General features: G+C 45.3%; 1 long non-coding RNA gene across 1 annotated transcript; it reads right to left on the reverse strand.

The window, feature by feature from the left end:
- Nucleotides 1-4,288: 4,288 nt before the first annotated feature.
- LOC128142090 (uncharacterized) lies at nt 4,289-12,464 on the reverse strand. Its single transcript, XR_008235265.1, has 3 exons — nt 11,484-12,464; nt 10,373-10,487; nt 4,289-6,390 (listed from the first exon to the last, which is right to left on the reverse strand). It is a non-coding gene; the product is annotated as an uncharacterized LOC128142090 (long non-coding RNA).
- Nucleotides 12,465-20,495: the final 8,031 nt, after the last annotated feature.

Raw genomic sequence — 20,495 nt, forward strand, 5'->3', positions numbered from 1 at the left:
GCCTGCCCCCCCTCCTCTGCCGCCCATGGGACCTGAGGGGATCGCTTCTACCACAGCTCCAGGGAGCAAGCCGGCCCCTCTGCCTTGCACGTAGTGCTGCCAGTGCGGGATAAAACCCACAGGAGCCAACTCTCATATAGATAACGGAGGGGTGGGTGTCCATACAACCCCCCTCTTCCTTCGAGTGCTGCCGGCGGGGGCCACCCACCCAACGGCTGAAGCCCCTCTTGCAGCAGAACAGGAAAGGCAAAGATCATCTCCTCCCCAGCCTGCAGGGGGGAAAAACCTATGTTTCTGCAATAATACAAATCAAAGCCTTAATTCTTCTCCAATAATTAAAGAGATTAGTTGCTCTCTCTTTAGTAGCAGCAGGAGCATCAGCAGGTGCTGTTCTGTTTGGTCCGATGTATGCATAATCCGGCTTCTGTATGCAATTGCTGTGTCCAAGCGTGAACAGAAAGCTTAGGAAATATTTGTCATTAAAAAGTTGACGCTGGTCTTGTGTAATACAGTAAAGTGCCTAGCCTAGAAAGAAATAGTTTGCTTGTTTGTTTTAAATAGTTTTGGAAAGAATTTAGCACTCCTGGAAAAACTATTACTGCTCTGGCAGCCCAGAGCACAAAGACCAACATGCCTGTCTCACGCCTGGCAGGGAGAGAGATGTGCATCTTAGGATGCCCCAACCTGGACAGAAACTTGCAGTGAACAGGAGAGGTGGCAGAGGAGAAAAACATGAAGTCCATCCTGCCTCCCTATCTGAACATGGCAGAGACTGTGAGAAAGAAGGACAAATGTTTTGGGGTTTTTTGTGGCATAAATTTACCACCAGACACTAGGACAACAACTAATGACCATCCTGCAGATTTCAGTACCTATGTGAATCTTCAACCCACAAGTGAAAAATATTTGTATCCCACTGGAAAGTCTCCAATCACCTTCTGAGTGTCCTCCCATCCACTAACCTTCTCCTTCAATATATCATCTTCCCCTGTCCTCCAAGCCTCTTTTACCCCCAGCACTGCTTACATTAATTGCTGATTTTTAAGGGTTTTTTTTCCTGATTGTGACTTATCAACTTGATTTTAACTTTTGTATCTGTGATTGCTTGTACACACTCTTCCTGCCCTACAGAGTATTCTTCCCACCAAATGATATTGAGTGTCTTTCCTGGTCTGATGCTGGAACCTGTAAAAGCAGGTGAGTTCCCACCTGGGAGATCTTCACAGCAGATCCTTCTTCCCATATGGTTGTATAATGCCTTCTAGACCCTGATTCAGAGCATCACCTAACTCGGCAGGTCAGAACGGCTCTGACCCAGGTCACATATTCAGCGATCATATCCTATCTGAAACCTTCTGGCTCCATAGCAGTAGCAGCAACAACAGATGCAGACGAGCAGTTGGCAAACAACGAGGAACATGCATTTCTTGCCTCTTCTCAAATACTTTTGCTTGCAGCTGAACAGGGGCATTGGTACAAAGAAAAGCCATTCTCCTAATATTTGTGCAAGAAAAGTCCCTTTAGGTAGATGTTCAAATACCAAACAAATAAATAAACAACATATGAGTGGTGGTTGAGTAGTCAACATTTGGAATAGCAATGAATATTTGAAAACCTTTCTACTGTATTTGATCAGCTCTGCCATTACAATAACCATCCTGAAGTTACACGGAAAGCCTAGGGTGGCACTAAAATTTCTTCTTTTTCTATCGCTGTTTGCACCAGCCTGACAGACTAAGAATATGAATGCCGTGCTTTAACCTTGTTGGAGTTAAAAGGTGTTTGGGGAAAGGGGAAAGCAGTGTGTTTATAGCAGAAAGACTGTCCCCCTAAATGATAGAGTAGCACAAGAAGACACTGTTACGAATATCATAACAGGTAAAACCCATGACTCAGGTGAAAGAATATCCTGTTGGTAGTAATTTAGAGCTCCTATATTTCAGGAGTAAGCTGCCCACTCCTGAACCCCCTCTATCCAAAGCTGTTAGCTGGAGCCAGCCAGCTGGAGAAAATGTGGAGAATGGAGAGACCAGAGAAAAAGATCAAGTCAAATGGGGCAAGTGAGAACCCCCCCATCCAGGCATCCTTGCAGCAGCTGTGAGGCACACACCAACAGAAGACACCGGCACCCAGGGGTGCACGGGTGCCGTGGGGGGGGTACAGCACGCTGACAGATCTCATCCCCCAGGCAGCGCGGCAGTGCCTGTGCCAAATCCACCACGATCAGTTGAACTACGTCAGATTAAACCAGCTCATTAAAGTGGCCTCTCAGGTTTATAATGAAGGCTTCTCCTTTATATAAGCTAAACTGGCACCCCTGGACTATACATGCATTTAATTTGAAACAGAAACAATGCCTGTTTCTCCTAGTCTGCACTGGTGTGGCTGATGAGCAGTTTAATTTTGACTCCCACTGCAATTTAACACTGTGGTGGCAAATTTCAGTTTAAACCATTTTTACCCCTCTTCTTTCTGCTTTTTTGCATCCCTGCATCATTGCTGGGTAAAATTGTTTGCACTGTAAAGCCAGCCCTGCCTTTTTGTATTATTTGAACCTGGATCAGGTCATTGATACAGTAAAGCCCAGCACCACAAGCAAGCAAATCGGCTTTGCTGAAGGAGAAGCACAACAGCAGGGACAGAAGTTCTTACACCAGGATTGTCACTGAGAAGTAAGAGGAGCCACACACCATCAAGGTCTTCTAGAAGCACCAAATGCTGTTTCCACCAGGGAAAATAGTATTTTGAAATCTATGGCAGCGCAAGGCAGGACATATTTTCATCAGGGCATGTCCATTTGAATTTGTGCTGAGCTCAGGAGGACCAGGTGAGTTTGCATAATTAACAACCTGACCTTGCAACCCAAATGCAAATGCAGTTCCCAGTGAAGTCAACAGGAGATTGCTGTGTGTGAAGAAACCAAGGCTCAAATACAAGTTTCACACATGGCAGTGATGAATTCAGCCACAAAAATCTTTATATAGTGGCGATATTTCCTTCTTTCTCTTTTTTTTAGAGAACTTCTAAGGAATTTGTGGTGGCAGTGAAGTACAGAAAGGCAGTGAAGTACAGAAAGGCAGTGACCATTCCCGCAACAACACCTTGCCGCTGGTGCAAAAAACCCCATGTAAATCAGGCTTTGCAGAGCACTTGTTCTGCCACAAGCCCCACTGAAGACTTTGAAGAGGGCGATTGCCACGGAGAGAAGCAGCGAGGCAATGGCGAGATCCCCTTCCTGAGGCTGCAGCAAACAACTCGAGCCACGTGGATGGAGACACAGGAGCCCTACTTCAGATGTGCTAATGCTCTGGCTCCCGTCCAGGGAAGCCATCGCACCGCCGAGCCTCCCCTACCCTCCCTCGTGCCCGGGAAGTTGTGTCATGCCGCTGCACGCACTGTTCGACAGATGCCCCTCGCCGCTCCAGCCCAGGGGAGCCCCGCGCAGCATGGGGACGCGTAGATGTGCACAATATGCTTCTGCCTGTCGCTTGGCTGTGGCGGTGCTTTGAGTTGTGATTTGGTTTTTTTTTTTCCTGGATAAAAGGGGCTGCATGAACGTTAAGTCCTGATTGCTACCCTGGGTTGCGTGCAAGCCCTCTGAGCGGGACTGATCTGTCATGGTGGGCAGTTCTCTGTCTGATGTGACCTGAAGTAATTAAACATGGCCCAGCAGGCTGCTGCCTCCCTCCCCCATCTCTCTTCTCGCTCCGTTTGCTGGCATTTACCCAAACCAACAGTGACTGACGGCTCCGAGAGGGCTGTCGCTGCTTTCCCTGCCATGATACGGCCATTGATCCGGCAGCATCTGCCAACTCATCAGCACTTACTCTAATTCCCTGCCTCCAGGTTTGGGGGGGGGTTTCCCTCCTCCCCCCCTCCCCCCAGGCGATAATTGCTATGAAGGAGAACTCCCTTTTGACCAGCCTGATGAGATCCAATTACCACAGTGTCAGCGCTCAACCTTGGGAGTGCTCGTGACCACACACTGACCTTAATCGAGGATGTTCAGCCCACTGTGGGGGCAGAAGGCTGATGGCAGAGCGGAGGGGCAGTCATTTAGCTCAACCCCCAACTGCCCCTCTGCTTTGGGTCCATCACTAAGAACCTGCCTCAATGTTAATTCACAGTACAGCCCTAAATAGAGGAGCCTGTTGTGTCTTCCTCCTCTTTCTCCCCATCTCTCCCCACCTACAAAGCATGGGGAAGAACCACGTCAACCACCAAGATGGAGTTATATTCTGGAATTGCAATAATTGCACCAAAAGCCTCTCATCAAGCGCCTGGATGTGGCCTTTTTGCAAAGCATGAATGAACTCCAGAGCAAGGAGCATCTGCCATAGCTTCAGAGATACGAAGTGGGTCTGCCCTGGGTCAGCCCAGGCCGTGCAAGCGAGTGTGAGCAACTGCCCTTGAACTTCCCCAGTAGCAAAGTAATCTCCGTCATCGGAGCCAAAAGAACAACCACCACCACTGACACGCTGCCTTTCATGTGGCACGTTCGCTATAAATGAAGCCTTAGATCTGCAAGTTACAGGAGCGGTAAGAAGAACTTGGTATGAATTGGCCTGGCTCCAAAGGGAATCCAGCTCCATGGGAATCATTGCAGTGGACGAACAGCACCTGGGAGATGCAAGACCCACAGACAATATCATAGGGATGTCAGCCTGTTTTCAACAGTGTCCAAGAGTAACTTTTTTCCTCTTTTCCCTGTTAATGCATGATATAACTATTACTGCCCACAAATAATGAATATTTCACCATGCTTTTAAATTCAGTGCTGGGCCAGACTAACCAGAAACCTCATAACACTTTATTTCTTCCTTTTTTTTTTTCCTCTTGGCTTCTATTTCCAGATGGAGGTGTGCACACACAAAACAAAGCGATACCTCTTTCACATCATGTAGGTACATGGGTGAGTGCTCCACCAGGCACCTCAATGGCCACTTGCACATCCTGGGATGCAACCTGCAGGCTCACTAGCAGGCTGATCCTCTTCCACACTGCAGCATGCCTGCCTGCCCAGACTGGGCTTACATGCTGCCACGCACCCACCACTGGTAATCGCATCCATGAGCTCCTCTGCCCTACAGAGAGAGAACGACTTTTACCTCCTCACTAAACACCTAGAAAACTGTTTTGGTCCAGGTCTTTCTTTGCTCAGTCTGCACTCATCCATATGATGGATGGCTGTGCCACTTTATCTTGGGCCCAAGAACGCCTGTGAAATCTGAAACTCATCTTTCATCCAGATGCTCCACTGCTGCTGCGAGGCAGGTGTGGCGGATGCATCCCGCCAGCTCCAACCCGGCAGACCTGAACTGCAGTTCACCATGCAGGGCCGGGGAGCAGGCTGAGCACAGACGAGTTGGAAAGGCAGACTACTCTTCAAGTGCAACATGGAGGTCTTGGGCAGAAGGCAGGAGGACTCCCAACCAGCACCGCCCTATGATGAGCTTTTGGATGAGAATTTGAATTTTGAAGCAAATATATAGAGATATACTTACAGGAGAGAAATGGATTTTCTTGCCCATTTTTGCTGCAGGTTAGAGACATGAAAGAGCCTTTCCTTTTCTTGTGGGTTGGGTCTTTTTTTACCCAAGTGTCAGGATGGTCCAACCCACTGCCATGCCAGCAGGACTTTCAGAGGTCTAAGAAGCATCATGCTGTCAGGTTCTTCAGCCTTCAGTCAAAGCATTGACCAAATTTTGTCGAATCTTTAACCGCTTTCTCCTCACAGCATATTTTGGCTCTTAGACTAAGCTGACCTAAAATGCAGACAGCCACCAAAAGAGGTGGAGGGTCCTGCCCTTAGCCCAGTGCCTGTGTTGCCTCCCTTCCGCTAGTGCATGTGGCAGAAAGGTCACCTGGAGCAAGGAGGTAATCCAGCCCGACACTACTTCTACCAAAAAAATGGTGATGGCTTTTCAACCGGATCAGTCCTCTCCTCGAGCAGACCGCACAGCCACTCTTATGCTGCTGTCAACTGGCTGTCAAAGTGCACGCAGCCTGTTTCTCAGCTGTTGGAGTGAAGTACCCCATAACATCAGCAGCAGTCTTGGTGTCACTCTCACAAAGGAAGACTCCACGTGCTGGGAAATGAAATTAGAGTGAGCAGTTTGACAGCAGCGTGTCTTCCCTGTCCCAAATGAATATTGCTATAGAGGTGCAGAGACAGGGAGAGGGCAGCAAAATTTTCCACATGCACAACTTGGAAGAAGGGGAAGCAAAGACCTTTTAAAGAAGTCTAAGCCTACTTACCGAAACATTTCCTTTTTTAATTACCACCCTTTCACAATCTAACAACTCAAGTGGTAAATGCGTTTGTTAGGATTACTAGTGTGATCCCCTTATTTAGGGATCACCACTGTCCCAAGATGGTATCAGTTTCACCTGGGGAAAAAAAAATCAATTTATTTTCTATCGCTGGGGCAAAGGCTGCATTTTTCATAAAGTTCCCAAAGAGTATTTGGACACATCCCCAGTCTGGTGACATTACACGGCAAACACTTTGTTCAGAGCTGCAAGAACTCTGCTGACTCCCCCAAAATAACATGGTAATAATGAATAGCAAATGTGGGTCAGATGCTCAGCTAAGAAAAATGGGCATCACTCATCAGTCCTCGGCAGAGCTCAGGTGGTTTACACCAGCGAAGGACCAGGGTTTCTTACTCTACCTGAGGATATCTATAGAGGATTCCTTATTTGCTGGGGTGGCATAAAGCTGTTATTGACAGGAATTTGGGATGCCTGCTCCACTCATGATTAATGAGGCCACCAGTGAGTTATATTAGTCACCCTGGCATGACTGACACTTGGATTTTTACTGTGCCACACCACTGCCTCTTGTTTATGCCAAAGGATTTACAGGCACAAACCCTAACTCTGAGACTTTATTAAAGTCTGCTTTCTTAATCCCTCTACCTATACTGCTAATTTGTCTTAGCAGAGACCTAGGAGGGAAAATAAATATAAATGGTGCATCTTAAAATGTCTAAGCAACTCCCTAAAACAGCAGCTCTGTCAGTCAGTGTCATGATTTTAAAATCTTGTTTTTCCAATCTGCCACAGTTGGAAACACGTGCTGTATTCCTCTGGAAAGGAGGATTTCTCAGCCATCCAGTAGCAGAAAGCCTTTGTTTCAAGCATTCATAACAACATATATTGATATCTGTTTCTTACAACTCTCACTGTTCGGGGGACTGAATATTGTACATACAGCAAAACCAGCCAGAAGACTAATTGATTGATTGAATGGTTGATTTTTGAGTGGAAGCAGGATTTCGTATTTGAAAAGGAAATTTTTGCTGTTGGTCAATGTGGAGAAGCTTAAAGGAAATTGGCTGAGGTATGAAATCTCAGATATATGTTCTCATTTACAAATAGATAAGTTTGTTCTAATTAGAGTCAAGATTTCCAGCTACGTAATCCCAGAGGAATTTGCAACCAAGAAGTTGTTCTCGAGGAAAAGTCTTCTTAAGCAACCAAGGCCAAAGACTGAGGTGATCAAAGGTGAAAGTTAGATTAAGTACAATTTAGCACCTGCTTTGGCAGCTTACCACATGGGTATATGATAACCTCTTAGGGTATGAATATGTGCATGCATGCGTATTAAATACAGATATAAATCTGGGAATAAAGTCACTTTAATATTTAAAAGCTTGGCTCTACAGGATAATTACACTGCTATAAACCAAAGTGTTTAAAACTACTTGGACACTGTCCTCTGTGGATATCCTTACTCTGGAGTTGGCCATGTACTGTGGGGCAAGTAGCTGGTAAGATTTTCCACCACAGTCAGTTCCTAACTCTCTACCTCAGCTGTAAAAGACAGCTTAAGTGATCTAAATCACAGGCACAAAACATCTATTTATTTACACTGGCTGCTTCATTCCCACCACTACCTGGAGTTAGTTAAGGCTGAATCGAAAAAGCAACCACCAGTATCTATGGAGATAGTTCAATAAACAAATATGGCACCCACAGCCACAAACTCGTTTTCACTCAGGAGGTGAATGTGCCCAGGCAAGTGGGTCTAGGACCAGTCTTGACATTTTCATTATGTTGGATAAAGGGAGAGGCTGAAGGGAGAGGTCGAAAAGCCTGAGGAGGTGGAAGTTATGTAAAAGCTGCTTCCAACTGTGTGTAAAATGGTTAGCGACTCCGGTGTCATAACAGTTTGACACTGAGTTGGCAGTGTATGTGCTCCTGTATGCCAGTTTCTCATGGGGCAAAGGACAGCTTTCCTTGAATTGCCAAGCCTGCTCCAGTGATCAGATATTATTGAAGAGGTGACAGGGGCTGGGATTGGCAGGGCTGGTTTGTTTTCAGAGGTATTAGAGGTATTATATTCAGTTCCAAGTTAGTGACATCTGCTTGGACTCAGATACTCATGAGGCTCTTACTCCTGTATATTATTTACAGTGTACTTCTTTTTCAGGGGCAAATGTCTAAAGATTTTGTAGTTGGCTTTTTTTTGTAGAGAAACAGCTGTAGCATATAGAATAATCTCAGTGAAATGAAGGATGGAAATAGAGGCAAGAGGGGTTAGAAGAAGAGCAGCTAGGAAAATACCAAACTTAGCTAATAATAAAACAAAGTGTCCAGATTATTTCCTTTCTTTCTTTCCCTGGTGCCTTTTGCCAACAGCTAAATATCAAAAAAGGAGAGGGACCAAAACCTGTGCTATGAACAGCTCCTCCCTGCTCCTCTACTAAACTTCAGGGAAGTTCAGCTCCAAACTTTGTAGCTTTCTCCTGTTTGATATTAAATAAAAAATCCTAGCATTCACCAATGATTACATTCCTCAGCAAATCCATCTGCTGCTGTGCCGTTTCCATGGAGGTTGAGCTCATCAACTTTTGCACTATTTTGATGCCCATGCATGTTTTCAGCCAACTTGAAGGCACACCTGAGAAACTGTAAGGCCCCTTTCTTCAGGAAATCTTTTGTAGCATGATACCTGCACCCTACAGGGCTCACTGCAAGGCTGGGTCCAAAATCAGTAACTTCAGCTAGAGAAGAAGAATGGCCGTGCCAAGGTGGAAAGATTTTAGCTAAAGAGCCTATCCTTTGTTAATGTGCAAGCACAGCATGAACTTGGGAATGAAACCCAAAATCTGTATACTTCCCACCTACTCTCGTTACCAGGAAAGGACAAGCCTCAAGATGCCAAAAAACTGATGTGGGCTGTCCCTCCCCATGTTTGTTTATTGTGTGCTTTAGGGAATGGTCAGCCCACTGTCCTGGTCCCTGGCACCCCTGTGCTGCTCTGCTCAGCCCCCTCCGGAGCTCACTTCCCCCTCAATTTTGTCAGCATAATTGCACATGAAAGGGCTCTCTAACCCGACTGTTGAAGTGATGAGAGCTACAAAAATAAACGTAGTACTGCAAGTGTTGAGGCTGACCCAGATTACTGTGACAGAATTGGGTTAGGGAGCACCTCCAACCTGCAGTTATGCTGGCAGATATGAAGCGGGGATAATGTTTAGCAGGGTGGAAAAGGACAGCTGGGGCATGGGGGTGCCCTGAAACTGGGTTCATCTGAGGCCAGAAGAGCACATTAACCCCTGCTTTAAACAGTACCTGCTGTTGAGAGAGCATCTCATTTCTTAGCTGTGTGAACTCTTCCCTACGGTACAAGCATTCGGGAAGCTTTGCAGTGACGACAGCAGTGAAGCTAAAAGAAGTAATGGAGAAAAAGAGGGACAGGGTGAGAAGCTGGTAAGAGGTGAAGGTTGTCCTTGCTTTAGGGTCAAGTCAGACGACTCTTCTGAACTACATACAAGCAAGAGAAAAGCCCCCTTCTTTCGCCAAAACTTTAGAAGGGGATGGGTTTTTTTCAAAACCAACAGAAGCTCCAGGCTAGAGATGAACTCTGCCATCTCAGCAAACACCTCTGAACTGAAATCCACCCCTCACTCAGCATTAGCATTTCCCCTTCTCCTAGCACTTGCTACAGCAGCCACTTGAGTCAGTGCATGTCAGACCCTTTCACATCTCTGTAGCCTGACTCTGGTCACATGCTAGAAAAGATTATTACAAAGATAGGAACAATCATTACAAAGAAAATAAGGTTCCAGTTTCTTGGAAACCCTCTTCTGTGGCAGGTTGTTAATCAAATGGTATCAGAAGTAAGTATTTTTTCACAGAAATGGAGAAAAGGACAAAGCGTCTGCACTTCTCATTTGGGGTAGGCCTGGATAAAGAGCAAGAAAACTGGGAGTGGAAAGTAACCTGCCATCCACCAAGGTAAAACTATATGTCTTTGTAGAGGGAGGGCATATGTCAGATCTGTCCCAGAGGGTTAAGCTTAGGAGAGGAAGAGAAGATACGGAAGAAAAGGCAGAAAGGCTAGCTCTGTTCTTCAAGATACCTGGAGCTTTCCTGGCAGGGTGCCTCCGGTGAGAGAGGTGTCCTGCTCAGAGAGCCCTCTTCAAGGGAAGTCACCACAGGCATGTGAGGTGGCCAGGAAAAAATCTTCCTCAGCACTGGAACAGAATTAAGACATGATATTAAGGGGAAGCTATTTGTGTCTGGTAAGCAAGTTGTATCAGCTTAACAAAACCCTGCAATTATGCTACATATTCTGGACATCAGCCACTGATGACCTCTCTGCTATTCCTCATGAATAATGTGTATATATGGTGATACAAAGCACTCCTTTAATAGCAACATGAGACCAGTTTGAGGGCGTTGGTTTTGTAGCAACCCCTGGAAAGACTGGGCTCTAGGTCATATCGTAATATGGCCACTACCCTGTAACTGATTAAAAGCACCTCTTACTCTTAGCAGCACTCCCTCAGGTCTCGACTTTATGGTTCAGGTAACGAGAGCAAGGTGATCAGAGATATTAATAGACATCACATCTAGCTGGAAGATGGGAAGCTGAGTGCAAACGTGAATGCCTCCCTTAAGTGAGTTTTGTCTGTGAGCTTGGAGAAAGGACTGAAGTGCAAGGGAGAGAGAGTCATTCTCATTTCCAGTAATATTTTATTGATTTACTTCACATAATGCAGTTCAATAACTCATCCCCCAAATAGATGAAACTTCAGCTCCATATAAATAGGTATTAATCTCAAGTAAATTACTGACGAGTCTTAATTAAGCAATAAGCTGGAACAGCCCATATAGTCGGGCTGATTAATGGCACACCTTGGACATGCAGAGGCCCAGGGAGGCCCACAGCAAAATAAAATGCTTCCAGTTCACCGGTGGTGTGAAATTAATCTGCAGAATGGTAACTCCAAACCCACCGTCAGGGTATTGGCACAGTCAAGGGCTTGACTGTTGCTCCAGCCATGACCATGCAACTTCCAACTGTTCGTTTAAAAGAAAATATGGCAGAAACTGAGTCCCTCAGATTCTGCCAAAGCAGCAAGCCATGTGATTGCATCGCCGTTTGCACCTTTCTTATGCATCCAAATAAAATGTGCCAGTAAGAGCAGCAGAAGCACAGGAGAAGGTGTATAATGCAAGAAACTCACCAAGTAGAGAGATGCCTTTGCAAATCCCTGGAATACGCCGTGTTCTTCAGTGCAAGCCGAAAAGAATTCTGCACATTTCAGAGGGCATCGTTCTGATTTTGTTTATGGCGCTGTAAATTAGGAGGGACTCCATGGAGGTCAACAGAACTAAAAGAGTGTGAAATTGATGTGAGGGAGAGAAGAGGGGGAAAAAAGCTCCGTATGTTTCTCTCCTTGCACACTAGCGTCAGAGTCTGCTTCCCGGTTTATCAAAGCATGCTATAGCCCTTTCTATTTCCCGCTAGAGAAGTAGACTATTAGCATACAGCTGCACCTCTTAGGAGAGCAAAACAGAAAGAACTTGAGTTTTGGTGGAGTGCTTTTCTGTTGGGTTTTTTTTTCCACAACAGGCAATATAAAATACACAGAAGAAGGAGACGTGACAAAGCAGGTTTTCAGCTACAGTAATTCAGTGCAGCTTCATTGTAGTCAGTGGAATTACACTGATTTACAGTAGATGATAGTTAATTTACATCAGTCTCCCCCCACTCCTCTCTCCCCCTGGGTCCCAAGAGGTTGAAAGCAAGCACTGAAGAGAAAACAACACATAAGGCCAAAGAAATTAAAGTGGCAGAGAACCTTGCGGAATGACAATGCCTCAATATTTAACAATGCAAAGACTATGTGCCAGAGAGGGAAAAGGGAGACAGAGGACGGTCCCAGGAAACTGGGAAAAGTTTCCAGTGGAAAAGGCATGGCAGCTGGACAGTTCTGAACTGCTAGCACCACTTCTGAGCCTCTTCTGAGAAGGAGGGAAAGTACGTTTCAGTGAGTAAATGAGGGACTCCCACTGATTGCAGGTTCCCATACCATTCTTGCTCAGGGTCTTCCTAGTCTCCTGCACCCTGGGGCCCTGCATGCCTCCTTTCCCACTGTTCTCCCTCTGCCTCACCAGGATCCCTCCCTCCCACCACCACAGGACCTGCCTGGCATCTCCTTTTGGTTTTTTTCTGCTTTCCCCCTATGTCCTTCTCATCACTGATTTGGTGGGCTCTGCTTTCCCCCTTTGTCCTTCTCACCACTGATTTGGTGGGCTCTGCTTTCCTTAAGGCGGGAGGTAGGGAATAAAAGAGCCATTGGCCATTGATTATTAGCACTAAGGACTACAGCCCCAAGGATAACTGTCCGTGCTGATTAAGTACTGACTGTGGCTACCAAATCACTTTCTAGCTTAATAGCATTCTTCCTGCGTGCTCTGTCCACCCTTCCAATCCAATTGGAAAAGTCCAGAGCAGGCTGGAAGCTTTGACAATGAAAAGCAGATCTTTTACAGGACTGTTACAAATAAAGCATTTGTTGGGAACAATTTCTCTGAATCAAATTAACACAGGAGGTTGCTACCCGGGGCAGCTGAGGAACAACCACGTGAGTTGTTCTATCATGGCTTGCTTCTGACAGCAATAAGCTCTGGCTGAGGTGAGGTGGGCAGGCAGAAGTCAGCAACCTCTTCAACCACCTCCACCGAATCCAACACAGTGTGAGTCAGCTGGTCTTGAATATGTCAGGATGCCCTGCTGATTTTTCTCCAAAATTCAGCACTTTGGGGTTTTTCACCCAAACACCAGAATAACAGATTGCATGTTAGACCTCTTTTTTCTTTCGCTATTCACTCCACACTTCAGCTACTTTCTGCGCACACATGCACAGGCATATGCACAGCCCATTTGAGCTGCTGGCAGTCCAGCTATATCCATCCTAGCAAAGCCCTCTAGGGCAGATGTAAAAAAAAGTGCTTTGGGTAGTTCACCTTTTAGTCTGGTTCACTGATGTAAACAAACCCTGGCAGGGAAAAAAAATGTTTGGTTTTATGCTCGATGTTGGTTTAACTGCAGCTGCCATAAAAATATAGCTGGAAATGTCACAGCAGAATCACACCCTGACTGACAATGAAATACCAGCCAACGTTTCTAGCATAAATCTTGTGTAAAGAAAGTACTAAGGTTTAATTTCTAGGGCAAAGGGAAGCAGGCAGACCCAGCAGGCAAGAATTTAAAAGAAAAGAAAGAAGAAAGGCACCTTAGGAGAAAACGATTCTATTATTAAATAGATATTCATTCATGTACATTAGCAGATAGTGCTGCATCCCATCAGCAGTCACTCTTAAAACAGTAAGAATTTTTCTGTCTGTTTAAGGTCTCTGGATAAAGCTGCCAATTGTTGAATGGAAAAAGCTCCAATGAAAATATTTAGTTTTGGCGGAGACAAGGCCACCTACAAGGCTTTCCATTTCCCTTTTTTCTCCTCGTTCTCCCTCTCCCAACCCCCTTGCAGCCATTAATTTACTAGCAGCAGCTGTGATGATTGTCTGAGATATGCAGAGAAGCATAAGACCATCCTGTGCCTCATGCCAATGCTGTTAGTTCAGGAATATTACGGGATTATTTTTTAAGATGTTCCTCCTGTTGTATGCAAGGCTGGAATTGAAAAAAAAAAGGAACTTAAGAGGATTTTCATGCAGTGTGTTTGTTATTCATTTTGTTGTTGCCACAGCATATGGGATTTGTGTGCATTTAAGATATCAACTTAACTATGTTCCCTTCACTTCATTACTTGCGTTTGCCAGCTGATGGGATGCCAAGGTGAAGTAACTGAATCAAAGAAGATTTAAAGTAAACACTATTTAGAATACAGGGCAAACAATGTAATACTAGTGAGGTGGCTAGAGAAGGGGGAGAGAAGGGGAGGAAAAGGGGTATCATGTGCCATTTTAATAGAGGGTGCCTCTCCAAAAGACTAATGAGAGGAGAAACCAGCTGTCCTGACAAAAATCATCTCAAACGTTGCCAGAGACTTCTGTTGTCATCAGTCCCTTCTTTCAAAGGACTGCTGCACTCAGGTTTTATTTGGCGATGTCTTTTACTGTGTTCTGAAAGGCGTTCCAATCATTAGTTATCCTTAGGAGGATAACTACAAATAAACTCCCGCATTGTGCCGTAGATTGTTTTTGTCCCATTTGCACTGTTTCTTTACCAAGTAGGCCACATCAGTGTACACCCAACATATTTTGCCTTTCGTCTTCTCATTCTCAGACCTTTTTCTTTACAGAAAAGTCTTTCTTTACCAAGAAGGTAAAGACTAAAAACTAGAGACTTGGTGTATAAGCACTGGCTACATACTCTGTGCCCTACCTCCTTTTTTTGGACAGCCCTATTGAGTTAGATCATGTTATTCCCACAGCAGAGTTTTGCCCAAGGGGCAAGCATGTGACATTACCTTCACTGTTTTCTCGTCAGGAAGGTAAAATCTGCTATCACACACCTATCTAAAATTTCACTTTTCAAGGAGAGTCACAGTGGTCAGTAGTAAATGTTTTAGAGAAAGAATGAGATATTCTGTTCTTGAAAATAATGAAATAACTTGGATCTTGAAGAACTGGCTTCTGTCAGGAACTCTCACTGCCTGCACTTCAGGCACTTCAAGGTTAGGGTCACTTATTTTCACTCTTTTAAACAACAAAACAATATTTTGTCCAGGGAACACACTAATGTGGAGAATTCAGAAAAATTATCTCTTTATACCTCTCTCCCCCCTCCATCCAGATTTTGGAAATGAGAATATTTATTAACAGTGGCAAATTGGAAAAGATATGGCCCAGTGAAGCGGAAAAGTCATTTTTATTCCTTGTGAAAATCTTTTTCTAACAAACAGCTTCAAAACTCATGGACCTACCAAGACAGCTTTCATTCGAAAGGAAAGGGACCGGGGCTTCTGGGATCAGATAAATGTCACGTAAAGCATGAAGAGCCAATGGCTGAGTTACCGTGCAAAGGCCAGATTTCAAAATGGCTCACACGGCGCCCTCCAAGCCTTGCTGCCTTCCTCATCGCTGCCCATAATAATGGCTTTCGCCTTAAAATGGCATCGGGAAACTGAGACCTCTGACCCCCACTTTACAGCTGTGGGGGGTAGCACAGAGGCTCAGAGCAGGGAGGAGTTGGATGCAGATCTCCCAAGTGCTTAGTTGGTGTGTCAACTCCAAGTGATACCCCATCCCCAAGACTCCTTTGAGTGGCACGTGTCACCCGACGGTCCCAGCTGTCACCGTGCCAGTCTGCCACCGGCTGCGCCCACACTGCAACTGTGCCCGGAGAACATGCCAGCGTACCTGCCCTTCTGCCGGCAAGGGTAATGACGGCGGGGAAAACGGGGGCAGCAGGGGCTTTGGCACATATTAGGAATCAAAGCACATAAGCAGGATCCCTGGAGTGTTTGTATGTTGGTTGCTAGCAAATGTTTGAGCCCCGGCAGTAACACAGGCGCAGCTGCTGTCACCCACACTGCTCGGAGTAATGTAGCAAATCACACCTTTGCTCTTCTCTGAGGCTTTTGGTCGTCACTCTTGAGTCACAGCCGCGGGGGCACTGGACAAGACGTTAGGAGACCCGACTGCACATGGCTTGAGACAGGTCCTTCCACTTCTGTGCCTCTGTTTCTCAAGGTTTTACAGCCCTAATAATTACTCCTACATTATCATTGAATCTTTCTGTTCTCCTGTTTACTGTACAGCTTACAAGGATGCTGTGTACTGCTCTCATGTAGTTTTATTTTTTTAACCTCTATTGTTTACAAAACCCCACTTAAAAGGCTGAGAATAAAATTTCTCTATTGATTTTCTTTTTCCATTTGGCGAACATTGATTTTTTTTCCTTGTGTTTTTAATGGAGCTTGAAATTAACATGAATCTGTTTGTTCAGATCCCTGTTTGAATTAGTGCAGTTTTAGTAATAAAGTTAGGTAGCTGTTACCTTGGAAACAGAGCTCTGTTTTAGCAAACACTTTAACAAACATTAGGGCCTACACAAACAGAAGTAGTAAAACGAAATTCCTCGATAAGAGGTTGGTGGATGTTGTAGTAGCCAGTACCTTCAACCCAGAATACGCTGCCTGCCTGATGGCAATAGTATAAAAAGTGTGTTAACTGGGGGGCTTTAGCTGTTTCACAGCGTTCAAGTTATTGCAAGTGCTTCTTTTCGCTTTTCATCAAGCAGTGCCATGTTGTCAGTCAGCATTAAGGATTCGCTGCTTTTCGCTATCCCTTAATTGCCAAGCTAATCTGAACTACTTGGCTTAGCTGTGTGATCCTGTAAAGGTGCAGGCGTACTGTGTGTACCTCTGATTCCACAGCAGCATAATATCCAAGGTACTGGGCACGATTGTCACGGCAAGATGGCCACAGGGAGCTGACGATTAGTTGCAGGGATATACTATGCTGGTACAAATACACAGGTTTGAACAGTACTCCACATACTCAGATATGTATTAGGCCTTATCTTCCGCAGAAGTGCAGGAGAAAGCCTCGAGACAAAAATACTGAAATGTATGTGACAGTTCAGAAAGCCGTGGTACAAACACACAGGCAGAATACATGCCACAGCCGAAACTGGAAAGCGGTTGTCCATATACAACTTCACTGGACAGAACAAGAGACGGAACAAACTGAGCCAGCCGTGTTAAGCTTTATCACCTGAAAATTGCTATTTACACCGGTTAGATAAGGTTCACTTTTCTTTAGTTTCCAGTAACATCCAACGGGTGCACCAGGATAGGACCACTCCCCCTCTTCCTCCCCCCTGAAAGAGGAAGCGTTTAACAAAGACCAAAAAACACCCAGAACAGCAGAATTGTGTCAACACCTCCTGAAGAGGTATGATTCATGTACGCCCAACTTTCTTTGACCATGAGGCTGAAGGTGTCTCAGCCATGCTTGCTCAGTTTCCAACTAACAATAAATAAAAATAAAATGCTGAAGGAGAGATGACATGCTGTGCTGCTGAGGTTTGTTGGGTTCTGATTGTTTCTGGCTTCCAATATTAAAAAACTAAACTTGTAGCTTTGCAAAACACCAACTGGCTGGCTACTTATTTAGCTACGTGTATCTTTTGTGGACAGGCAGTAGAACAACAAAGGAAGGAGAATGCTTAGTGTAACCTCAGCATTAATGCATATAGCATAATACATGAGTAGCCACTGCATTTGAAGAGCAGTTCATGAAGCAAAGCAGAAAAGATGTGTGTGCAGGATATAATTACAGCAGTAATGTAATAACATTCCATGTTAGATTATTAGGGGTCTATTCTGCCCTTGACATGCCTACATAACTCCCATTAATGTTAATTGAGGTTATGCACGTGAATCAGCAGCTGAGCAAATCACTAAATTAATTACATGTAAAGTACCTGTTTCATTTTTTTAAATCCACTGATGCATTTGGCCAGTGCAAATGCTTACAGTCCAGGAACGAACTACCACAGGGTGGTGGAGAAGGGTTGTAGAAAAGACTGCAGATTTAAAAACCCCATTAAACAAAATTAAGTTTTGACAAATAGGCAAGGGATAGTGGGAATATTAATTCCTGGACAGGGCTTCCTGTGCATTCTTCAGAAACCTTGGGGCTCTGTTTGAATAAGCTAGGAAAGAGACCCTTGCTTTTCTATAGCACCTCCTGCAGAGGAGGTTATCTGGAGCTTTTGTAAACAAAGGTGTTAAATACTGGCTCTGCAGGCAAAGGCGGCACCTATTGCGAGTGCAGCCATAAGAGCAACGACAGGCTTGGATAAGGCATACAGCTACTATTTCTTTCCGGCTTGGCAATCGCAACCCCCACTTTCTGTCCAGGAATGCTTTGATCAAGCAGATGTGATGACAAGGATCAGTGTGATGACAAGGATCAGTGTGATGACAAAGTCTTTGCACATGGTGGGAGAAGTTTGGGCTTGAAATTCAAAGCACATGTTTCACTGAAGGGTCTCATTCTGCAAACACTCATCCCAGAGTTTGAAGGGTGGAGATTGTATACAAGAAACCGAATCAACCTTCTCTCGCTCTTTCTTTGCTTCATTTTTGGTTTAAGCCCCAGGAGCTCTTGAGCCTTCAGTTCTCCTGAGCTGCTAAAACTGGGTGCAAAGAACAGAAAGTGCTTCCTGGAGAAAGGCGGGGGGCAGCAAATTCCCTCCATCATCTGCACCTCTAATATTGCCTCCTTCTGATGCTATAATTAGAGTAGAGCTGGGTTGTCAGCCTTTCCCACAGCAGGAATCCCCTGGAATCCCCTTCTCAGCTGGGCAGGATCTGGAAGGGATTCCCCCACCCATTCAGCAACCTGAGAAGGCCCGGATGGCCGTAAAACCCTGGCATCTGTTTGTGATCCCCCACTGGGAGAGGGGACAACTGCCCCACATTCAGACTTCCTGAAATAGAGCAACATCCATGATAACAACCAACAGAGCCCCCCTCGCTATAGATGAGAAAGGCTGCCTGAGCTTTTAAACCTTTGTTTTGCACGGAGTCAACAGCCTCTGTGGTTTTGCCCGGACCTCTCTGCAAGAGCAGCTTCTGGAGTGGCTTTAGTTACAGCGAGCTCCGCTGCCCCCACAGATGGTTTGTGGCCCAGCTCCCCGTGTGTGCTGGGTGGCATTGGAGCATGTTGGACGTGCTTAGCCATGTAAAGAGGCCTCGCTTCAAAGAGTTACACTTACAGGCTCACTGCCTGCCTGACAGGCAAAGGGGAACTTAAGTTTCACTTCCAGACAGTGTGGACCCAGCTGCCGAAGTAAAGTGAAGCTAACCTTGGTCAGCTGCGCTGCAGATGGGGTTGCCAATTTAATTATCAGTAGCATTACCTTCTGTAATTCTTAATAGAGATTTATACCCATTTATTTGTAATAATTTGCACTTAGGAGTCCCTTGCCGTCACTGGGGGTATAAAGAGGGCCCGCTGGCAGTATAAATGAGGTGAGCAATTGCCCAGGCTGGCAGAGAAAGGAGAGCAGTAAAACTGCAGCTTTAAGTGAGATCTCACCGCGGTGGCCATGGCATCATCTCTGGCCTGCACTGGTACAGTGGCAACAGCACAGCTATTTCTTCTCGAGCAATAATGAGCAGGCATGGATCTGCTGCCTTGGCATCTGGCTTACCGCTGTCTCCCTCCCTCACGGATGAAGACAGACAGCCTACACAGAAATTATGCTTCCCGGTGGCAGGGAAATGAAGGTGGGATGGAATCAAGGTGTCTAGAGACAAGACCGTGTTTCTTCCTCCCCTTTCCCTGCTCTTTGGTATGTGTCTCAATGTTGTCTTGGTGGAACCCCATCAGCAGGACCATAGTAGCTAATGGTGGGGGCTGGGGAACCTGTGCTCAGTGCCTCAAAATGCTCAAGAGAGGTGATGCTTAAAGAAATTGCTCTGCTGCAGCAAAGGAACCCCAGTGCTAGTGAGATGGTCTCCTTTACCTTCCTCACACCCTGCACTGCATACACTGCTGAAAAATTGGAAGATGTCATGGAGAAAGGACCGGTCTCTGCCTCAGAAAGCTAAAAAGCTACCACCTAAAAAAAGATGAGAGTAGAAAATAGATATTCAGATGCCAAATAAGAATTTTGATGCTTAACTTCAGACGTTCATGTTTAATAACATAGGTGTATGTATTTGCTTGAGAAACAAAATGGGTTGTTCATCCCTTGGTTTTATTAAGTCTACAGAGGTCTCCAAAAAGCATTCAAGATTATGGAATTGGTATTTTAAGGAAAGGCAGACCTTGTGGACATAGGACTGGCTTTCTAACTATGTCTATGTTCCTAAGTGTTTGGCTCAAAATCTCAGTTGCTGCCCTCTTCTTTTTAAATATACAATTACAACACAAAGAGAAAAGAGCATGTGAAAATGCTCACCAGCAGGTTTCATCATGTTTTTAAAAGTATGGCTATCTTACTGTCCTCATTTCAGAATGGAGGGGACTGGCACTCCAGAGAAGCTGTGAGTAGTCAGGCAGCCACCAAATGACAGATCCATTTAAATGAGCTCCTGTCCCATACCATACTGTGCAAGTTTCACCCCCTGATGTGTGCATGGATCCTATTCCCGTAGCAGGTCAGATTCAGAGATATCAGAAAACCTGTCACCTCCAGAATGACTTTTATGTCTCCAGCACACAGTGCCTTTCTAAGACACCGCCTATGCATACAGGCTCAGTGTAAG

This window comes from Harpia harpyja, chromosome 1 (assembly GCF_026419915.1).
Source record: "Harpia harpyja isolate bHarHar1 chromosome 1, bHarHar1 primary haplotype, whole genome shotgun sequence".
In the NCBI taxonomy this organism is placed as follows: Eukaryota; Metazoa; Chordata; class Aves; order Accipitriformes; family Accipitridae; genus Harpia; species Harpia harpyja.